Raw genomic sequence first — 21,177 nt, 5'->3', positions numbered from 1 at the left:
GGAGAATAAGAACGGTCTGCCCATAAAAAGACTTGCACATGAATGTTATCACCTATATATGTATAACTGGAAATAACCTACATGTTTATCAATAGGTGAATGTATAAATAAGTGGTATACCCACATGGAATTAGGGTAGCATAAAATGAAATGAACTATAGATACATGCAACGTGAAAAAAATCATAATGGATGAAAGAAACAAGAGAAAGAAAAATAAATACTATTTAATTCCATTTACCTAAAACTCCAGAATATGAAAACTTGTCTCAGGTGGCAGGAAGCAATCGATGATTGCTGTATAAAGAGGTAAAGAAGAATGGGAAAGAAGTTGAATCCCATCTCTCTCTCTCTCTGTCTCTCTCTCTTGTTGCCAGCTATAAGCTATAGGGTGAAGACATTTCTCAAGACACAGAATTGAGGGAAACAACTCAATTGGAAATAAGAAAGATTGATTTTGCATTTTGTACAAGGGATGTCAAGGTGCTTCCTAGGTTTTCAGAGAAGACAGCCTGGTCTTGTAGATTACTGATGAAAAAGGCAATTTGGTCCAGAATTCAATTACCCTCAGAGTGTAACTGGGGCGGGGCGGGGGGTGGGGGGAGGATATGCTTTAGAAATAGTTGAAATAAAGAGTTAACTGAATGAACTTTCTGCCAATGAATACTTTACAAAGACTCTGGAAAATAGACATCATATTTTCTAATATATTGCAAAAATAAAAAAGGAAGTAACTTGGGGGTGTAGCTCAGTGGTAGAGCACATGCTTTGCATGTATGAGGTCCTGGGTTCAATACCCAGCACCTCCATGGTTGCCTTTTTTTTTTTTTTTAATTTCTCCAGGTATGTTTTATGTCATTCATCTTCAGTAATGGCAGAATCCACACTCCTGGTATTCTGCTTTTAGTTATTGTTTTCTGTAAACATGGAAAGTAAACATGATTGCTGCAGTAGCAGATGAAAAAAAACAAGAAGAAAAGGGGGAAAATGCTTATTCAATATGACTAATACCATAAAATTAATCAGTTTTCACCTGGAATACCTGTCTATAATACTTTCTAAAAAACCAAAAGGAAAGTGAAATAAAATAAGAAACATATATACAATTTCTTTACCCATAATAACTAATCCAAAAGACTCTATCAGTGGGAAAAATTAGTATGGTTTTCCAAACATCCCTGAAAAGATACTTTAGACTGCAAAATAGAATGCCTTGGACACAAGACAGTTCATAAACCTTTATCACATGCCTGGAGTAGAACACGTGAATTAAATAAGGGCTCTTGTCTCTTTCATGAGAGCCTGAAAAAAGAAAAAGTACGGAAAGCCCCACTACCAACCTGCTTTAATTTTGGAGATAAAGTGATGTTCATTCACTGTGGTGGAGAACATTAGATTTTCAGATAAATTCAAATGATAAGGAGATCCTTTTTCTCCCCCCCATCTTCCTTTTTTGTGGCCTCCTGATCCAAAGCTTCAGGAGACAGGAGGTGAAAAGCTTCCTGAAATATTTTCGTTAGTAGCATACGAAAGACCCCAATAAAGAAGCACCATAAGACTTCAGACTAATTACTGATGTCATCTGCCATTCACACAAAGCTGAAAGCAGTGGGTCAGAAAACAACCATTACTTCTGCTCTTTCCCAGGTGGCCAATCTGACCCCACCTGCTTTGTGTTATCCAAATCTTCCTCCCATTTTTAAATTCATTGATAGCACTCTGAACATTTCCAGAGCTCTTTGGCTTTATTTTTTTCAAGTATTAGTATCTATCTACAGCAGGCTTCCTCATAGTGACAGCTTTACTCCATCCCAAAGCTCTACTCTATCCCACATCTTTGTTTCTCCACCCTGTATTGGCTGTTTATTCCCCTGGTCCAGAAAAATATTGGTTGATTAAAGATAAACTTTGGAAAGTTTTGTTGTTATTGTTGTTGTTGCGGCTGCTGCTGTTTTTTATTTCTCTGAAATTCTTTGTGAACATAATCCTCAAGGGACAGTTAGAAATGCTACTGTGGAACCAGAACTGAAAACAATCTCAGAATTTGTGATGCATGAATGAAGAGTCAGCTGGAAAAATGGTGTAGGTAGAATATCTGACCCAATAAGGTATGAAGTTCAAGTTGGTGGCTGCCTCTTAAATGAGGAGCACTTCATCTGAGTCAGTATCGCTTGAGATTTGTGTTGGAAATTTGTGATTTTTACTGGTGAATAAAAGTAACTTTCAGGAAAAGTAACGCAGTTTCTGAATGGACCTTGGAGCAGGGCAAAGGGAATGGGAAAGTTTAAGGATCACAAACTGTGTCATTCCAGCCGTAATTTTACGTTTTAGTGAAACCAACAGTATCCAGTTTAATAATTTCTTACAGGGTGGAATTTAATCCAGAGAAATTTTTCCAACCAACTTAAAATAAAACCAATGACCTGGAAAAAAAAGTGATATTTTATAAATGATCCCCAAGAGCTCTTAGTAGAGTACATGCTTTGCAAGTATAAGGTCCTGTGTTCAAACTCCAGCTCTCCCACTCAACCTGTTCTTTATTTCCCACCTCATTTTTTTCCTCATATATTTTGTCACTTCCCCCATCTACTCATAGCTAAAGAGAAAAGAGTCTCATGAATTGCTTTAATATGCCATTTCTACTCCACAGAAGGAAGAAAGAGGAAATAGAAGAAAATAAAGTGAACTACCCATGAGGATCTCTGGGTAGTTCTGCAGCCACAAGTTCTGCAGCCACAACAAGAGACCCATTCACTTGGGATTTCACTTGGCAGTGTCACTACAAATTGAGATGGAAAAAGAAAAATAAGAAATTCTGCAAAAATTTTCCTTGCATCTCCTTAGTTTCATGAACACTGGACAGATAGTCCCAGGCAGAGGAGCAGAAAATTTTCCCAACTGGTTTCCTTATGTCTCTCTTCTCCCTGCTCACCATACAGCCTACTGGATGTAAGCAACAGTGGTGCTGGGCATTAAATTCAAAGTTTTTTCAGGTGAATGAGTGAGTTTCATTGGCTCATCCTTGGCTAAATGTAAGGTGTCATTTGGCAGAGTCCTTGCAACATGAATGTTACAACCCTTCTTGCCTGAGAGTAACATGGCTTTGAGTGCAACTAGCGAGCTGCTCTTTTCATCTCTGAAATAATTGTCTCAAATTTGGGTTTTAGAAGCCTCTGAGTTTCTCAAGAACCATCTTTCCCTTGAACAGCATACTAAACATTCCTTCACCTAGCAAAAGCTGGGATAAGAAGCACCAATGACTGGTGATAAGACTACGGATTGCCAGCTAACCAAAATTCTGTGTGTGGTGGAAATGCAGAGGTGAATAGGAAAGGAAAGGAACGGAAAACAAGAAAGGAAAATTTCTCCTAAGTCTACAATCTGTCCATTGACACAGATAAGGGGTGGAAGGAGAAATCTAAAGAAAATTTTCCAAGAGTCTTTTACCGCCTTCTCTTTCCACTTTTTTTCTTCTACCCATAGAGAGGTCTTTATGGCTGGCATGCTTGTTACTTCATGTCCAGGTGATCCTGAGTAAGCTGTTTTTATTTCTGTAAAGGAGTTCATCAGACTGAAATATTCAGGTTCAAAGGCTCAAGGGGAGTCAGGGCCCATAATGATGCAAATGAATAAGCACCAAATGATTTGCCTTCACTGTTAGTGGGGAAAAACATAAGATAGAGGGTGTACACAACACAAAAAGAAAAGTGAGATAGTTACCAATATTTAACTGTAGGGACAAGGAGGATTCGTGAGAAAACTGGAGGTGCTGGGGATTGAACCCAGGACCTCATGCATGCTAAGCATGCGCTCTACCACTGAGCTACACCCCCTACATGTAAACTTTGACATCATGAAAAACTACTGACCATTATATTTAATTTTTGATTCCTGTTCTGAATGAACTGGATCTTGCTTCTACTCTGTGCCAGGAAGAGAAAGCACTTTGAACCAAAAGGCCCTTTGATTTTCCCACAGTCTTCATCTTCTCAAGGACTCCTTTTAGCCAGCTATCTTTGGGTCAATTTCACCTCTGCTGGTGAGAAGGTCCCAGGATTGAATCTTCTTATATATCTCAGATTCTCCCTCTGTAGAAAGTACTTCTCTACCTAGGAAGCTTCCTAAAAGATACCCAAAGATAGTGCCAGGGAATACAAAGATGAGTTCTGTGAATGTAGATGCAGGTGGGGACATAAGATAAGAAGTTAATACACAAAAATCAAGTAAAAAATAGATTAAAAACTTAAGACCCAAAACTTCTTGAAGAAAACATATGAGAAAAGCATCTTAAACATTGGTTTAGGCTGTGATTTATTGAGTATTATATCAAAAGCACACAGACAACAAAAGCAAAAGTAGACAAGCAGAACTATAACAAACTAAAAAATTCACAACAAAGAAAAAAGTCTAAAGAGTGAAAAGGCAACCCAACCCATGGAATGGGAGAAAATATTTGCAAATATATTTGCCTTAATATACAAAAAATGTAAGAAACTACTACAACTCAATAGCAAAACAAAAACCCAAGTAACCAGATTTAAAAATAAGCAAAGGACTTGAATAGACATTTCTCCAAAGTCATGCCCTAGCCACAAGGGAAATGCAAATCAAAGCCACAAGGAGTTATCATCACCTCACATCCGTTAGGATAATTATTATTAAAAAAAAAAAGTGTTAGTGAAGATGTGCAGAAATTGGAACCCTTGTACACTGTTGGTGAGAATTTAAGCTGGCTAGAGGAAACAGTATGGAGGTTCCTCAAAAGATGAAAACAACACTACCATTTGATCCAGTAATCTCACTTCTGGGTATATATTCAAAAGAATTAAAATTAGGATCTCAGAGAAATATATGCACTTCCATGTTCATTACAGCATTATTTACAACAACCAAGATGTGGAAGCAACCCAAATACCCATTGTCAGATGAGTGAACAAAGAAAATGCAGTATATACATATAGTGTAATACTATTCAGTCTTTAAAAAAAAAAAAAAAAAGTCTGCCATTTGCAACAACACGGAACCGGAAAGATAGTATGCTAAGTGAAATAAGCCAGTCACAGAAGGATAAATACTGCACAATTCCATTTATGTGTAATATCTAAAATAGTCACTCATAGAAGCAGAGAATGAATGGTTGTCAGGAGCTGTAGGAAGGGGTGGGAGAAGTTGCTGCTCAATAGGTGTAAAGTTTCAGTTACACAAAATGAATAAGTTCTAGAGTTCTGATGTGCAACATAGTGCCTATAATTAACAACACTATATGTACATGCATAAATTTGTCAAAAGGGCAAATCTAATGTTAAAGTGTTCTTACCCCCAACCCCCACGTGCACGCCAATATATAGGAACATGTAAAGTTGATGAGTGTGTTTATTAACTTTATTGTCTATGTATATATGTCCAAATTCATCAAATTGTATGCATTCAACATGTGTAGGGTTCGTTTTCTTTTTGTATGTATCATTATATCTCAATAAATTTGTTAAAATTGTCAAAGAAAATCAAACAAAGAGAAAAAGTTAATTCACAGTCTATAACCAAATTAAAAGAGCTCTCTGGACAATTTTACACACTCTTATGAGCCCTTGTGTGTAAAATCTAGATTAGGAGACGCTGCAGCGGCTTTATCTTTCCCCATTCCTCTGGCTTTGAAGCCAATATAAATGGGGAGGAAGACAGAGAGAGCGGGAAAAGGCGGACGTTCACATTGCTGCAGCGTCTTTTTCTGAGCAAGTCTTTTTGTGCAACGAGAAAAGCACAAAGGAAACTGAGCAAACTGGGAAACAGATTCCGTCTTTGTAAACACTCCTTACACCTGAACCAGTGCGAAAATTTCATCAGTCCATGGGGGAGCTTAAAGCAGACACTTCCCACCATTAGCCAAAATGTGGTGCGACTGTTGTTTAGATACGAATTTTGTTAAACATTCTAAACATCCGTACGGAGGCGGGCGGAACAGTGCGGAGAAGACTGATGAACTGTTATCTCTGTACTAGGAAGGCAAGTGGCTGGGAACTTGGAAAACAGATAGTGTCCCGGCTCTTGGTGGGAAGAAGGTTGAAGATGAGTGGGGAGAAGCAGCCACGGAGGCGGAGAAGGAAGAGGAAAAAGAAACTGGGTTTGGTCTCCAAAGACCATAGGGTGTGCGGCGGAGAACCACAGGGGCAGAGGAAGAGTGTGACCAAGTCCCTCATCTCTATCATGCTTTCTCAAGACCCTCGAGAAAAAGGAGGGATTTCAAAGTTTACTCCCCCCTGTACCCCCCAAACATATATTTTTGTTTTTGAGACCAGGTGTCAGTCTATCTCTCAGGCTCAAGTGCGGTTGGTGTCATCATAGTTCGCTGCAACCTCAAATTCCTAAGCTTGAGAATGTAATTAAATTTTGAAGGAATAGTATTCATTCATTCATTCTGACTCAACCAGATAACTTGCCAAGCCTTGGGTCAAACTGGGAGATGTTTTAGACCTTCAGACAAAGAATCTTCCAATTTACCTGTTTCAGACACTTTACAAAAACCCATAGTACATGATCCTAATAATCTTCTAACCTTTAGAATTTGGAAAGCACAACATTTCCCATGAGGTGTGACTGCAAATATTTACTCATTCATACAGAAAGAACTTGAGATCTGTAGTCCTCATAGTCTAGTTATTGGCACACAGATGCATCTGTTAGGGAAGGCTAGAAAATTATCAGGGATAGAAAATTATACCTGGGATAGATCTGTGGTCCTCTTTCTTTTTTCCTTTTTCCTTATTTGCTCCTTAATAATATTTTAATTGCAATCCAAAAAGCATGTGCTGGTAATATGGAGTTGTTATATTTGTTGTTTCTAGTTGGAGAGATATTCTGGAAAATACACTTTGTTGTCTCACTCAATGTAATATTCTCCATGCTGGCCCAGGGAATTTGAATATTGAATACTAAAAACAACACTTTTCCTTTGGATGTGAGCAGCAAACAATGAGTAAAGACATGAAGGAGAAAGACAATAAAGAGAATGAGGAGGAAGAAAAGGAGGAGAGGAAGAGAGGAAAACAAAAGGAAGGAATGGGTCAGACTTTATTGTGGAGTTCCCATCTTCAGAGCAAACATGGAGATGAAAATTAAATGCAGGCCCCTTTGCTTGCTAAGTACTACCTCTTCCACTCAGTGTATCCCTTTGGACATTTAGAAAAGGTCCATGATTAATTATTACTTTGTCTGTGGGTGTTCAGAGATCCAATATCTGGTAGAACAGGACTTGCTGTGTTTAACAACACTCATTCTAAAAACCTTCAGACTGTGGTAACCTTAGCAAAGGGTTTCTAAAAATAGAAAAACTAGTGCAGCATTGTGGCAGGTACTTACAGTCCCAGCTACTCAGGAGGCCGAGCCAAGAGGACTCTTGAGCCCAAAAGTGTGAAGTTCCTGTGAGCTATAATGACACCACAGCACTCTACCACTGCTCCCCTCCCCAAGCAGAGTGAAACTCTGTCTCAAAATAAATAAATAAATAAGCCTTGGCTCAGTGCCTGTAGCTCAAGGGGCTAAGGCGCCAGCCATATACACCAGACCTAGAGGGTTTGAATCCAGCCCAGGTCCGCCAAACAACAATGACAACTACAACCAAAAAGTAGCTGGGCATTGTGGCAGTCGCCTATAGTCCCAGCTACATGGGAGGCTGAGGCAATAGAATCACTGAAGCCCAGTAGTTGGAGGGTGCTGTGAGCTGTGATGTTATGGCACTCTACCCAGAGCAACAGCTTGAGGCTCTGTCTCAAAAAAAGCTTTGTATATTGAAAACCAAACAATGTACACAATGCTGATGAAAAAAGTCAAACAAAACCTTAATAAATGAGACATATGTTGTTCATGGTTTGCAAGACTCAACACACTAAAGTTATCAATTCTCTTCAAATTGATATGCAGGTTTAATGAAAATTTTTTAAAATCCCACCAACATTTTATAAATATAGACAAGATTATTCTAAAATTTATACAGAAAGTAAAAGGAATTAGAATAGTCGAAACAATCATTAAATTAAGAATAAGAACATAAGGGGAAGAATCGGTCTACCTGATTCTAATACTATTGAATAAATATAGTAATTAAGACTGTGTAGTATTGATAGAGAGGGAGGGAAGGTGAAAAGGGAGGGAGGGAGGGAGGGAAAGAATCAGGGAAGGAAGGAAGGAAGGAGAAATTCAAAGAACTGAGTCAAAGTACCTTGAGAAGTAGGTTTGACCTGTGAGTCAGAGAAAAGTAAAAACTTAAAATACAGATAGTTGAACCCAGGGCCTCAAACATGACAAACACAAGCTCGACCACTATCGTAAGAACAAATCCACACTTAAACAGGAAAGATAGTATTTAAAAGACAGTCTATTTCAATAGGAAGAACATTCCATTCTCAGAAATCTGTAAACATCTCAAAATCAAACAGAAAAGACTTTTCTTATACAGGTAGGGAAGGGTAAGCAAAACTTCAGCAAAAATTTTAACAGAATGTTCAACAAACAAGGGGAAATGACCAGCAGGATCTGACAGCAAAAAAATGCCTCTTGGGGTAGTCAGCCAAATTCTCAGGATAAGCTAATAAAGGACATGGTCTGCTTTTTAGTGCTTGCTCAGGCTTAGGCAAGCAGAGCTCAGGAGCCTGAAGGAGAAGAGAAGAAGCTTGGTGGCCTGCTAAAGTTCAGTTAAGACAAAGCAGAGGATAAGAAGCGGGCAATTGTAATCATTAAACTATACCCCCTCACTCTTCCCTATCTCTGATTCTCTGATGCTCTGTTTTCTGAATGTTTCATTAGTAGTGTTAACTATAAAAGGTGAATCTATCTTTTTTATTTAAATTGTGTATAGCTAATGATGAAAGGAAAGCATTGGAAATAAGCATCAAATAATAGCTGCATACAGTTTACACTGAAGCTGAAATGTTAAAGCTTTGGTCTCAGATCTCCATTTGGGGTTTTTCTGATTTCTTCCAGAAATATCTTATCTTGAAATGAAGTTTTTCTCTGGCTAAAACACTTTGTGGTCTTGTTTGGTCAGCAAGATTAGGCTAAGATTTGTTGGCAAAAGCTGGTGTCAGAATAGACACAAAGCAATTCATTTAGCATTCTAAAAAAATCTTTTTTTGTCCTAATCTAATAGAGGCAGTTTAGGAAATTCTGTTGGTAGTGCAAAGGATGAATGCTTAAGGCATAAAATATACAGTAGTGTGAAAGATTGAGAGGATAAAAGAATTGTGAGAATGAATCAGAAAGTAAACAAATACATGGTCTGGAAGAATGAAATTTTGAGAAACATAAGTATAATGAGGATATTTAGCAATCAGGAGAAGAAGCTAAAAGGTGACAGAGAAGGAGATTAAAAGGTGAAAAAGATGAGTTTGGTTTTGTTGAATTCAAGAGATTTATGGAACACCTGACAAACATTGACACAATTGTCTCAGAGTTTGCTGGCCTGGTGACTTGGTTTAGTGAAAGATCACCGGGCACTTTGTAGGGAGTGGAGATAGTGAGGAACTGAAGCGTCTTCTCAGCCTTGGGTATTAGGAGCTCATTAATAAAATTAGCTCATGCTAGACTATTCTTCAGCTCTAGTGTTTATATTAGTTAAGCTTATTCTTCTTTGAATTACTGAAGAACAGCAAAAGAAGTTCTATTTTATGGTCCGACATTTCTAGAGGCTATTTACCCTCTCCTACTTTGCTTAACTCTTACCTACATTTGTGAAAATACTATTGAGTTTATTCTAAAATTATGGAAGTTGTCTGAATTTCTCTTGGTTGACTGCAGAATAGGATAATAGAAAAAAAGAGAAGAAAGAGGCCTCACCGAAAGGGAGACAAAAGAGATATCATAAACAAAGATCTTTAAGTCTGATGTGTTAGTATGTGGGTACATGTACATAAAAATACTGGGTGAGGGGGAAAAGTATACTTAGATTTCTGATCATATAAAAGCACTATTAGGGAAGTATTCAGAATTACTAGATGATATTTCTTTGTATTGCATTTGGGAGAATGTAGATATCTGTTGGATTCATGGATGTTTATATTAAAGTTTTGTGGGAGTTTTTTGCCTCATGAACACCACATGACTTGTTTATTAAACATCTATAGCAAAACTTCCCACTATTAGATCATCCATTTGTGCTGAATGTATAGGGTAGCTTATTTAATACAGACTCTTCTAAAGATTTAAGCATTGTGCTAAGGATATAAAACACATCATGCCCTATTATACTCAATTCAGAAAATCTGAAGTTTTATCAATCATATGCTTAACCCTCCTATAATCTGAAGAGATGGTATCTGATTAGGCATTGTTATGGAAGAATTCTCAGAGCCAGAATGTTAAAGTTATACTTTGCCAGTAAGTAGCTTTTATGTCATGCTCTGGAGTTTTCTAGATGTATTTACATGTATATCTTATTTAATTTTTGCAAGTTTCTATTTTACATAATCATCGTTGGCCTCATTTCAGTACTTGGAAAAGATGATTCATTTATGTTTTAAGAATTTCTCTATTTCCCCCTTAAATTAGAAGATGAGAATGGTCTGAGATTTTACCCTACTTTTCACCAACCAGCACAAAGAATAAACATACCAAAGTGGGAATGGTGGGGAATGAAGAAGATAATACACATAAAAGACAAAGATCACACAAGAGATAAGGATGGGATCAGGAGGTCTCATGCAGCTGACGGCTGGAGCCACCACCCAACCCTGTGTGAACAGCTTTATTTATGTAGTACCTAAACAAGTTTGCTTATACGAACAATGTTGCAAATCAGTAAAGAAAGCAAGTGGAAATATTTTCATTTTACAAGGTTGAGGGGAAGTAATAGTACATGAGGTAAAGATTAACTATAGAGAGAGAAGGTTATGTGGTTTTAGGCAAAAGATAGAAAAGTATACAGAAGCTATGTGACTTCTAGCAGAGGGAGCAAGGAGAAAGGATTATTGCTGTTTTAGGAAGGGAGGAGAAGCAGATTGGGGCCATTCTCCACCCACCCACCCCCACCTGTGGGGTTCTTGCCATCTCACAATCTGCACTCTATGCCTACTGAATAGCTAATAAGTTTGCCTACCATAGTTTTGTATAACAAAAGAACATAAGATTCCTAAGTCAGAGACAGAGATAGCACATAGTATTATTACTCATGCAACAAAACAAAAACAAAATATCTGAAGCCAGAGCAATGTCTTACATTACTTCCTCATGACCTAGTTCCTCCTAAAACACAACATGAGAGGGCTATATGTTTATTTCCACATGCAGTAGGTTGCACATCAGGAGAGGAATCTTGAAATTAAGAGACTGATTTTCTTTCATGGCTGTTAGTAACCTTTCTCAGAGAAATATTATAGGAGGACATATAGGAACCAACAAAGACTACGTTTAAGACAAATAAAACAAAGAACCTGCTCAGTGCTCCAATTGCTTCTATTGGTACAGATATTGGTTCAGAATCCATGTCTGGTGACTTAGAAAAAGACAGAACAGAGCATCATCTTTGAGATAAATGTGCATGAGACCTGAGAATTCTTTTGCCTTCTCTGCTCAAGTTTGACCACTGCTTAATCTTTTAAAAATGCCTTACATTGGTTCTTCATGACCCAGTTCCTATAGCACAGCCTGAGAGGGCTATATGTTTATTTTCACATGCAGTGGGTTGCACATCAGGAAAGAGGAAAAGACTAGAAGAGGAACAGACAAGAAAACAAGGCAGTGGCTCATTTCTTTGATACAGATAATCTCTTTAAAAAAAAAAACAAAACAGAAATTACCCAACAAATAATAGCAGTCAGCTAATAGAAAAAAATAAGAAGTATGACAGTCAGAGCAAGGCAGAAATGTGGTCATTATTTGGGACTAGTACTATTGCTTTAAGAACTCATTCCAATGGGCCTAATCACCAATCTCCGAGCCTTTCTATTTGATTGTCCTCTAAAACTCAGTTTTAGGCAAAACTGAGTTAGGTAACTAGCTACTAGATTTTAAATTTGATTGGCTCGGTGCCTGTGGCTCAAGCAGCTAAGGCGCCAGCCACATACACCTAAGGTGGTGGGTTCGAATCCCCAGCCCGGCCCGCCAAACAACAATGATGGCTGCAACCAAAAAATGGCCAGGTGTTGTGACGGGCGCCTGTAGTCCCAGCTACTTGGGAGGCTGAGGCAGGAGACTCGCTTTAGCCCAGGAGTTGGAGGTTGCTGTGAGTGTGATGCCATGGCACTCTACCCAGGGGGATAGCTTGAGGCTCCGTCTCAAAAAAAAAAAAATTTTTGATTGATTGTAGGTGATTGGGATGGTTCACTCATCAGCATCTTATCTCTTCAACCCCAAAATTATAATTTAAACATTTGATTTGGCTCAGTGCCTGTGGTTCAGTTGTTGGGGCGCCAGCCACACACACCAGCGCTGGTGGATTCCAACTGGCCAGGCCTGCCAAACAACAACAAAAATAGCTGGGCATTGTGGCCTGCACCTGTGGGCCCAGCTATTTGGGAGGCTGAGGCAGGAGAATTGCTCAAGCCTAGGAGTTGGAGGTTGCTGTGAGCTGTGATGCCACAACATTCTACCGAGGGCGACATAGTAAGACTCTGCCACACACACACACACACACACACACACACAAATTTCATTAGGATAGTTTTCCTTCCTTCCCTCCCTCCCTTCCTTCCTTTCTTTCTTTCAAAATTTGTGTCCATCATATGGATGATTGAACCTACAACTGCAGAGCAGCAGAGAATTGATCCCATCTACTCTAAAATATATCACTTACAAGTGCCAGTAGAAATTCATGGTTAAAAGATATGGAATTGTCATTTTTACTATTTTTTCTTAGAAGCAATAGTATGACTATTGCAATGAACAAGGTTAGCCCTATATCTTGATTTCTTAATAACATACTAAAAGAACTCTCTGGATTATTTGTTTGTTGGTAATTCAGAGGTGAGCTAGAACAAGTACAAACTAAGTCTGAAATATCTTTCTGGGCCAGAAAGTAAGTAAATCAGAGAGAGAGAGAGAAATAGAGATATGTGGGCATATTCTAAAAGGATACATGAGCCAGCCTAAAGTGTCTTTCTCTGGTAAAGTCTAGGCTATATATTGAGCATTGAGATTAATAATGAAAAAAAGGATTTCAATCATTTAAATAAAATAAGATTCTTTGAGACCACAGTAATAATAAATAAATAAGTAAATAGAAGAGTAGGGAACTTGTTACTTAACTATAGTATACCAACTAATAAATGTGAAAGAAATGATAGATTTAAAATATCATCATTGTGATGCCAAAACAGAAATAATTGATTGAGGCAAAATTCATCAACCAATTCTAAAACTATGGGTAAAAGTTTTAGGAGAAATGAGACACTTGCATGGCCTCAAATATTTACCCATAGGTTACATACTAGGTAAATGGAGGAAAACAAAACTTTACATTTAGTTAATATCACCAGGAAAGGGAAAAAATCCCTATTGGATATACTAAAATAGAACATCGTATATTATACACATATCCTTGCCAAAAGTACATAACCAGAACCTAATCTGAGAAAACAGATAAATCCAAACTGCAGGGCACTCTACCCATCTCCTACCTTGAGTTCTTCAAAACCTGTCAGTGTCATAAAAGACAAAAGAAACATATGGAAGCCATCCCAGATTAAAGACAATAAAGAAACAAAATCAAACGAAATTTGTGATCCTATATTGGATCCTATATATTTTTCCTGGATTGGGAAAAATGTGCTCAAAAGACATTTTGGGGACTACCAGAGAAATTTGAGTACAGACTGCGTATTAAGTGTAGCATTGTATTCATATTAAATTTTCTAAATTCGTAATGTTTGCTGTAGTTTATAAGAAAATACTCATTCCCTTAGAAGTACACACTCACTGGAGATAAAAAGGCACAGTGTGTGCAAGTTATACAGAAACGGATTTGGAAAAATAATTTGTGTGTGTGTATATTTACAGAGAAAAAGGAAGAATAAATGCAGCAAAATATTTGAAATCTGGATAACATGTTTACTATTTGTACAATTTTTGCATCTCTTCTGTGATTTTCTTTTCTTTTTAATTCTGCCTGCTTACAACGTCTTTTTCCTCTGCTTTCAAAGGCCATCACACAGAAAGTAATGCAGGTGGATACAGAAGCAGAAGAGTGGGTGCAGTTGGAGGATGTAGGTCTAGGTGAGACGAGAAAGAGGTGAAATTGCACAGTGCGGGGACAGAAATGGAAACCCTTGAGTGTGGGTAGCCGCCAGTCATTACCGTCGCCAACGCCTGGGCCAGCGCTGTAGTCGTGAAACCTGAAAACCTCGTTTTTGTCTCGGTGACCTTGTGGCTTTAGGTCTGAGATTCAGAAAACAAAGTATCGGCCAGAAGAACAATGGCCACCTGCGAAACCACCTCTCTGTTTACCTTGTCAGTTCTTCAGTCCCCATTGTGTCTGGGGGGGGGGGGTGGAGGGCTTCCCAACTTCAGCCAAAATTTCGTGCGACAGCCGACTCAGGTTCTAGTACAGAGGAAAACAAATCGTGTCCGAAGAGGCGAGTCAGTCTGTGTCTCTGTCTCTGTCTCTGTCTCTGTCTCTGTCTCTCTCTCTCTCTCTCTCACACACACCCCGGCTCCTTGATGGTGAAAATCAGCCAGATTTGTCAGGGTCTTAGGGATGACTGAGCTGAGTAACTGAGCTGAGGTACTTGGGACGTTTGATACCAGAGGAGGAGTCAGTAGGTGAGGTGAAGGCAAGGATGGTGCGGAGGCCGGTGGTGGGGAGAGGGCAGCTGAGGCGCTCCGGGGCGCGCGGCGGAGGCGGCGGAGGCGGCGGAGGCGGCAGGCGGAGGGCGCGAGGTTTGGCTGGCGGGAAGGCCGCGCGCCGCGCTGCTTCTGGACACGGGGCGCGCGCGTAGAGGAAGCCGGCGGAAAGCGATTTTCCCCAGAAGGTAACCCTCCATGTGACTGAGACTGGGCAGGCAGTGAGAGCTCCTCGCGTCTCTTTTGGTGGCTAGGACACCCGAGAGCACGCGTGAGAGACACGGATTTCCAATTTCCTTGCGTTTGTGAGGCGGAAAGTGTGGAACGCAGAAGCAGGATTTGCCCGAGTCTTAAACCCAGAGACTTTAGCGCCTCAACTGTAAGTGAGAGAGGGTGGTTTTTAGCTTGTTAAGCTTGAATTATAAGACGTGGAAAGTAAGGTAAGGTAGTAACGGAATATTTTAAACTTGAAATGATTTTTAGAAAGGCTGCTCTGTTGTTTCTAAGTAGTTTAGTTGGTAAAGTATCAAGATTTCAACCTAGAGGGCTGGGAGCACGAAACTCTATGTGAGTCTAATACCTTAGGCTTTCTTCCATAAGTCAGCCCCTGGAAATTTTTTAGGTTTCTTTCTAGAGAATCTCGCCCGAGCTTTTACAGTGGGTTCCTATATTGCTCGCATCCAACTCTTGGAAGAGTGAAGAACCGGGAAACGCCGAAGTTACCATACAAAGAAGACCCTTACAAGATTTGACTGTAAATATATTAATGGCTTAGACGTGGAAAGGAAGATAAAAATGTGAAAAAGGTAGAAGGTAGTTAGACAGGATTTTTCTTCCAAGGAAGGAGAGCAATGGTCAGCCACAAAGAAGTTTCTTTCAGTAGCATGAGCCTGACTCAACGCTGGGAAGATACTGTAATTTCACGTCATACATAGAGTACGTTTTAACAATTTAATGTGAGACCAGAAAACTGGAGACAGAGCTAAGATCAGAGTTCCAGTAGTCAGATGAAAAAAGAATGATTCTAGCGTCTGGAATAGAGCTTGAAAACTTCTGAGTCTGGATTTCAAGTTGAGAGAGCCAAATAACTTGACATAATCCCAGGTATTTTGGTTGGAAAGCATTTCCTGGTGTCTATTGTGATTTCCTGGTGTCCACAGACAAATCAAGGGCTCTTTTGTGTGACCTCCAAAGTTGTCTAAAATATTGATGATATCAAAACCACTGCCATTCCTGATAGTAAGGCAAATACAGACCCTGGTCACTTCCTTTTGGCACTTTGAGTCCTTGGCTAAGAATGGGCAAGGAAGCCCTGGAGCAACTCTTCCTTCTCAACACACACCTGGAGCTGAGCATATCCTGAAACTTAGACCAGTGCTTCTCAAACCTTAGCATAAGCATCACTTGAGGGTGTATTAAAATACAGGTCTCTGGGCTCTACCCTCATAGGTTCTGATTCAGTAGATTAAAGTTGGGTCTGGAATTTGGCATTTTGCTCACAGTACCCTAATCTCTCCATTCCTTACTTTCCTGTGCAGTGTCCACTCTGGCTAACATGCCACTGTTTGTTTAAAGTGCCTGAAGAGAACAAGTGGATAATTTAAAAATATATATATGGAATGCTTGCATTACTTTCCTCCAAAAAAAATGCATCCTGAAACAAATTTATAATTGCCCTCAAGGCACACAGCCAATCCTCAGCTAATTGGATTTCATCAGTTATGATCTCTCCTGAATGCCTTTTGTGGATATTTTCACTAGACAAGGGAATCAAGAAATAAGGACAATCCAGCCTGATAAAGAGTGTTAGGCTGGAGGATTGCGAATAACCACTGTTTTGTGTTACCTCCGGAAGACATCAGTTTAATGGCAAAAGCACGTATGTACATAGATAACAACAGTTTTGAAACCATAAAGCAATGGAAATCCTTAGAAATGCTATTCAGTGGATCAGAAATTCTTAGCACTTTCCTGTCATACGAAGCAGATGTAATCAGATTGAATGAGAAAGAACAGAGGAAATGTATGTTTGTTTGTTTTACGGAGGAAAGTGCCCTAACACCTGCTATTTACTCACCTTTTACTTTGCGGCCGTTTTCTACTGTGACAGAAAACTTTTTCTTGCTTCTTCATTTGGGAGGCCTAGGTTCGCATTAAAAGAGGTTTCCAATATTTTTATTTTAATGATGAAAATGAAGTGATTGAGGAAATAAATCCTATAGAATATCAATTGATAATGTGCTGATCTGTATTTATCTCCTCTTTTAATACTTTCGTATTGGAAGTCCTCCAGTTTCCCGAAAGATTTCGTTCTTGTCCGGCCTCCTGCCACTCATCTAAAACGACTCGCGATCCACAGCAGTCCTCCTCTCAGTATTGGATCAAACTTTGGGCTGCGCTCTCTGTTCAGGTCGACAAGGGAGAGACTGCTGGAGAAATCAGTGGACAAATGCTTTCGCTTTGTTCTTTGGCCCAGAAAACAAAAAGAACGAAAGGAACGTGTTAGCGGAGCGCTTTTAACCCCTTCTTCTTTGTCTTTCAGTCTCGTTAATAAATGGGAGCCCAAGTGAACATGCACGCTTTGGTTCCCACTCAGGAGACCCGGTCTCCTCCCCCTCTCCTTCCCCCGCTTTTCCTTACATCTCTCGGTCACATTAGGTGATGTCAAGGGTCAAAACATAGAGATGAAAGAGAATTCAAGGCAATCCTTTGGTTTGTATTTTTTCTTTCTATGTATGTAGAAATTGAATAGAAAAAATTCAGGGAACTAAAAATGGATTTCTTGAGAAATAGACTCAAACACAAAAGTAAAACCTTGGAGGTGCCGGGGATCGAACCCGGGGCCTCATACATGCAAAGCATGCGCTCTACCACTGAGCTACACCCCCTTCTTTCAGAGGTTGTTTGTTAGCATTTGTCTGGAAGACTTACCTTCTTAGACTTTGGTTCTGTGAACTTTTTGGTGGTAGTGGTCAGCACCAAGGAGCATTGGCAGCCACGATGGGTAGACGATGATCACGTACCAGTAGGAAACACAAAACTTGAAATGGAAGGTAAAACTTGAATACTACATAAAACTTGAAATGGAAGGTAAAAGATTGAAAACGTGTCAAATAACAACCAAAAGAAGTTCCCTTTGTGGCTTTGAAATGTTAAGTTGTTAGATTCTACTTCTGTTTGCTTAGCAAGGAATCAGGTTCTGGTTTTCTATTCTTTTGATTTCTCCCAGGACAGATGGCTATTAAAATTTACATATTTGTTTTCTCAATCAGAATATTAATGGACAGATTTGATGCCAGACAGCCATCATCAAAGAAAACCTGAGAAATATGCATTCAATATTTCATTATAAGACTCTTTTCTTTTTAATATAGGTGTGCAGATTGAGTTATCTAATTTAGGAGGCTCTGCTTATTGTCCTGAAGAGAGATTCATAAGGTGTGGGAGTAAAGGACAGTTTCAGGGAAGGAGAGAAGAGTTGAATTATGAGAGTGAGACTTAAGATAAACAGGATTTAAGGGATAAAGACAAAAAAGCGGGTGAAGCATGTATTTAGGAAAGCAAACAAACATACATACAAACAAACATTACCAAACAGAATGAGGTGTAAAAATGGGGAAGTTTTTTGATCAGCTCTTTTAGGAATAGAAGGAAGATTGGAAAATAGAAAACAAATGAGCTAGCTCAGCTCATCTTAAATTCAGTGTATCTGTGGGACAGAGTTGTGAAGATGTTACACAGCCAACTCAGGCAATTAATTGATCTAGGGATTTGTGGGTAATCATTAGGCATACATGTGGAAAGTGGAAAGTGGACAAAGGCCAAAAAGTATGCTTTGAGATTTGGGGATTACAAACCTATTTGTTTTATTTGTAGGGAACAAATAAATTTGCTCCTAGGCAAATTTGAACCCTGGCAATTATCATAATTAAGACTGGGTTCTTTGAACTACATAAGAAGATTAAAAGAAAATACATTTCTTGGCACCAGATTCCTGGTGGCTACTGACTTTTTCTCATTCTGGTTTGCTCATACGTGAACTTTTACCACCATTCATAAAATAACATTGATTCCTTTTGAAATTGGCAGAATATGAGTTGTGTGACAGACTTTTATCCTTTTAGTTAGCTCATGGGATTTTTAGAATAAAAATGGGAAAAAGAAAGTGATTTCACTGAAGAAAAGATTTAGAGAATCATCACATACAAAACTGATGGGTGTGTATGTGTGTTTGCTTGTCTATCCATGTGCATGTGCTCTCACATGCACACGTAAATGCTGGGGAGGATTATCTTGACCATCTGATGCTGTAAAAGCAGTATTAGGACAGTTTGCAGAAACACACCATCATTATGTTGTATTGCACTCAGAGAAACCTGGATATCTATTGGATACTTGGGAATTCATGGCAAGGTTTTTTTATTTTTTGCCTCATAAAAATGGGAATTTTTAAAAAAATGAAATATCTGTAAACAACAACAAAAAATCAAGTATCTGTAGCAATCCCCTCTCCCTACACACATTCATAATATTAAATCGGAAATGAATTGTAAGTGCAACAGCATACAGAATATTGGAATTTCTTTGTTTTTAAAACTAATAATTTCCTAGGTTTTAAAATTTTAAATAAAATAGGCACTATCAGTTAGAACTTCATTGATGCCCCTCGTGGAATACACAAACAAAAGAGAGTGATAAAAATATACATATGTGCATTACTTTGATCAAATTTGCAAAAATAAAAGTTGTAGTTATTATATAAAGTAGCACACAAACTTTATGGCCACCGTGTAAACACACTTATGAGATCCGTGTACAAGTTTTGCATTAGGAAGGTTGCGAAGCACTGCATTGGTGACTGGTCATTACAGGACATTAAAATAAGTCTGCCGAAACCCGGGATCGAACCAGGGACCTTTAGATCTTCAGTCTAACGCTCTCCCAACTGAGCTATTTCGGCTGACATGAAGAGGTTCTTTAAGGCATTCTTTCAAAATATTAAAACTTTCATTTGTAGGGTCAGCCCATATTTCAAGTGTCTTTTACTTTTTTCAGTATCACTTGCCAAAAAATATGAATTCAACTACTATGTGTATCCGAAAATAGGATCCAATTTTGAAGGCTGAATGAGCCGGTTGAGAACGGGTAAAAAAGGGGGGGCAGAATGGGTAAAAGCAAAATATTCTTGAATATGTTTTCATGTTTGGTCATCTCCGGCTGTTTTACGACCCAAATACTTCAGAAAACTAAGGACATTCAAGTGAAATTATTCCTATTCCGTTTCTTCTTTCAGTTCTGCTTTAACTTTCTCGTCAATAACAGAGCAAACAGGAACTAGAGGATTATTGGTCACTTGCGAGTGACGGCGGGCTTCTGTCTTCGGCATAAAGAAATCCTGAGCAAGCCAGTTATGTTCGCCATTCCCATTCTTTTACTTGTCTTTGTCCTGATACGTTCACATTGGGTGATGCGGTGACTCAGAGAGTGGAAATGGGAAGTATCAATTTTAGTGTGATCATTTATAACGTCTTTTTTTTTTTTTTTTAAGACGGCGGGGTGGGGAGTTCCCTACATAGCACTTAAACTCTTGGACTCACGGGATCCTCTCGCCTCGGCTTCGGGAATAGCTGGGACTACAGGCGTGCTCCACCGCATCCAGCCAAAACGGTGTTTTTAAAAGGTGAAAAGTAAAGGATTGTTGAAGATTGTGAAAAGTAGATGAAGGTGTATGATTTGGAGCCTTTTTACAAGAAAAAGACACACTACCACTAAGCTACATCCCTATCAAGACAGAAACATCATAAAGATCCTCTTTAAATTGTTAGTCATATTTCTGGGGTCTCTTCAAAGATATGATAGTTGGCCAGATAGAAAATCCACCTCTCAAATCCCACTAGTTTTTAAACCTCTAACTATATCCTCTTAATCTGCTAGGGAACATGTACGAGAATCACAGACCAAACAACACTGTTTCTGCTCTGCTCCTAGGACGTTTTACCCTTTTACTTCACTAATCCATTCCAAACAAACTGCCTGAGGGCATTATTCCCACAGCCACCCGGAAAGATCTCTAGATCTAACGTTCTACGTATCTTTGACATTTTTTTTCCTCTCCATATTTGCACTTTCTTTGCTAAATTTTCCAAGCTCCTTTCATCTTAAAAAGAGAAGATGAACCTCAATCGGGGAGAAAATATTTTAATACTTACATTTTACTTATCCAGAATATGTTAAGAACTCCTACAAAACACTAGAAAAAAAGACTAAAAACTCATTAAAAAGCAAATTAACATGCACTTCATTAAAATGGCTATTTAGCTATATAAAAATGCTCAACAGTTGCTGAATGCAAGTTACAAACACATCAAAACAATACACTCTTCACCAGGGTCACTTAACCTATCAGAAATGA

At 38.8% G+C, this 21,177-nt stretch overlaps 4 non-coding genes across 4 annotated transcripts; 1 reads left to right on the top strand and 3 right to left on the bottom strand.

The window, feature by feature from the left end:
- The first annotated feature begins 736 nt into the window (after positions 1 to 736).
- On the top strand, positions 737 to 808 carry TRNAA-UGC. The gene has a single exon. It is a non-coding gene; the product is annotated as a tRNA-Ala (tRNA).
- Positions 809 to 3,760: 2,952 nt separating this feature from the next.
- On the bottom strand, positions 3,761 to 3,832 carry TRNAA-AGC. The gene has a single exon. It is a non-coding gene; the product is annotated as a tRNA-Ala (tRNA).
- Positions 3,833 to 17,581: 13,749 nt separating this feature from the next.
- TRNAA-UGC lies at positions 17,582 to 17,653 on the bottom strand. Its single transcript has one exon. It is a non-coding gene; the product is annotated as a tRNA-Ala (tRNA).
- Positions 17,654 to 19,652: 1,999 nt separating this feature from the next.
- On the bottom strand, positions 19,653 to 19,725 carry TRNAF-GAA. The gene has a single exon. It is a non-coding gene; the product is annotated as a tRNA-Phe (tRNA).
- Positions 19,726 to 21,177: the final 1,452 nt, after the last annotated feature.

The sequence above is a fragment of the Otolemur garnettii genome, unplaced genomic scaffold (genome assembly GCF_000181295.1).
Source record: "Otolemur garnettii isolate 467f Iridium unplaced genomic scaffold, OtoGar3 scaffold00223, whole genome shotgun sequence".
NCBI classification, from domain to species: domain Eukaryota; kingdom Metazoa; phylum Chordata; class Mammalia; order Primates; family Galagidae; genus Otolemur; species Otolemur garnettii.
This window is presented reverse-complemented; position numbering and strand designations above follow the sequence as displayed.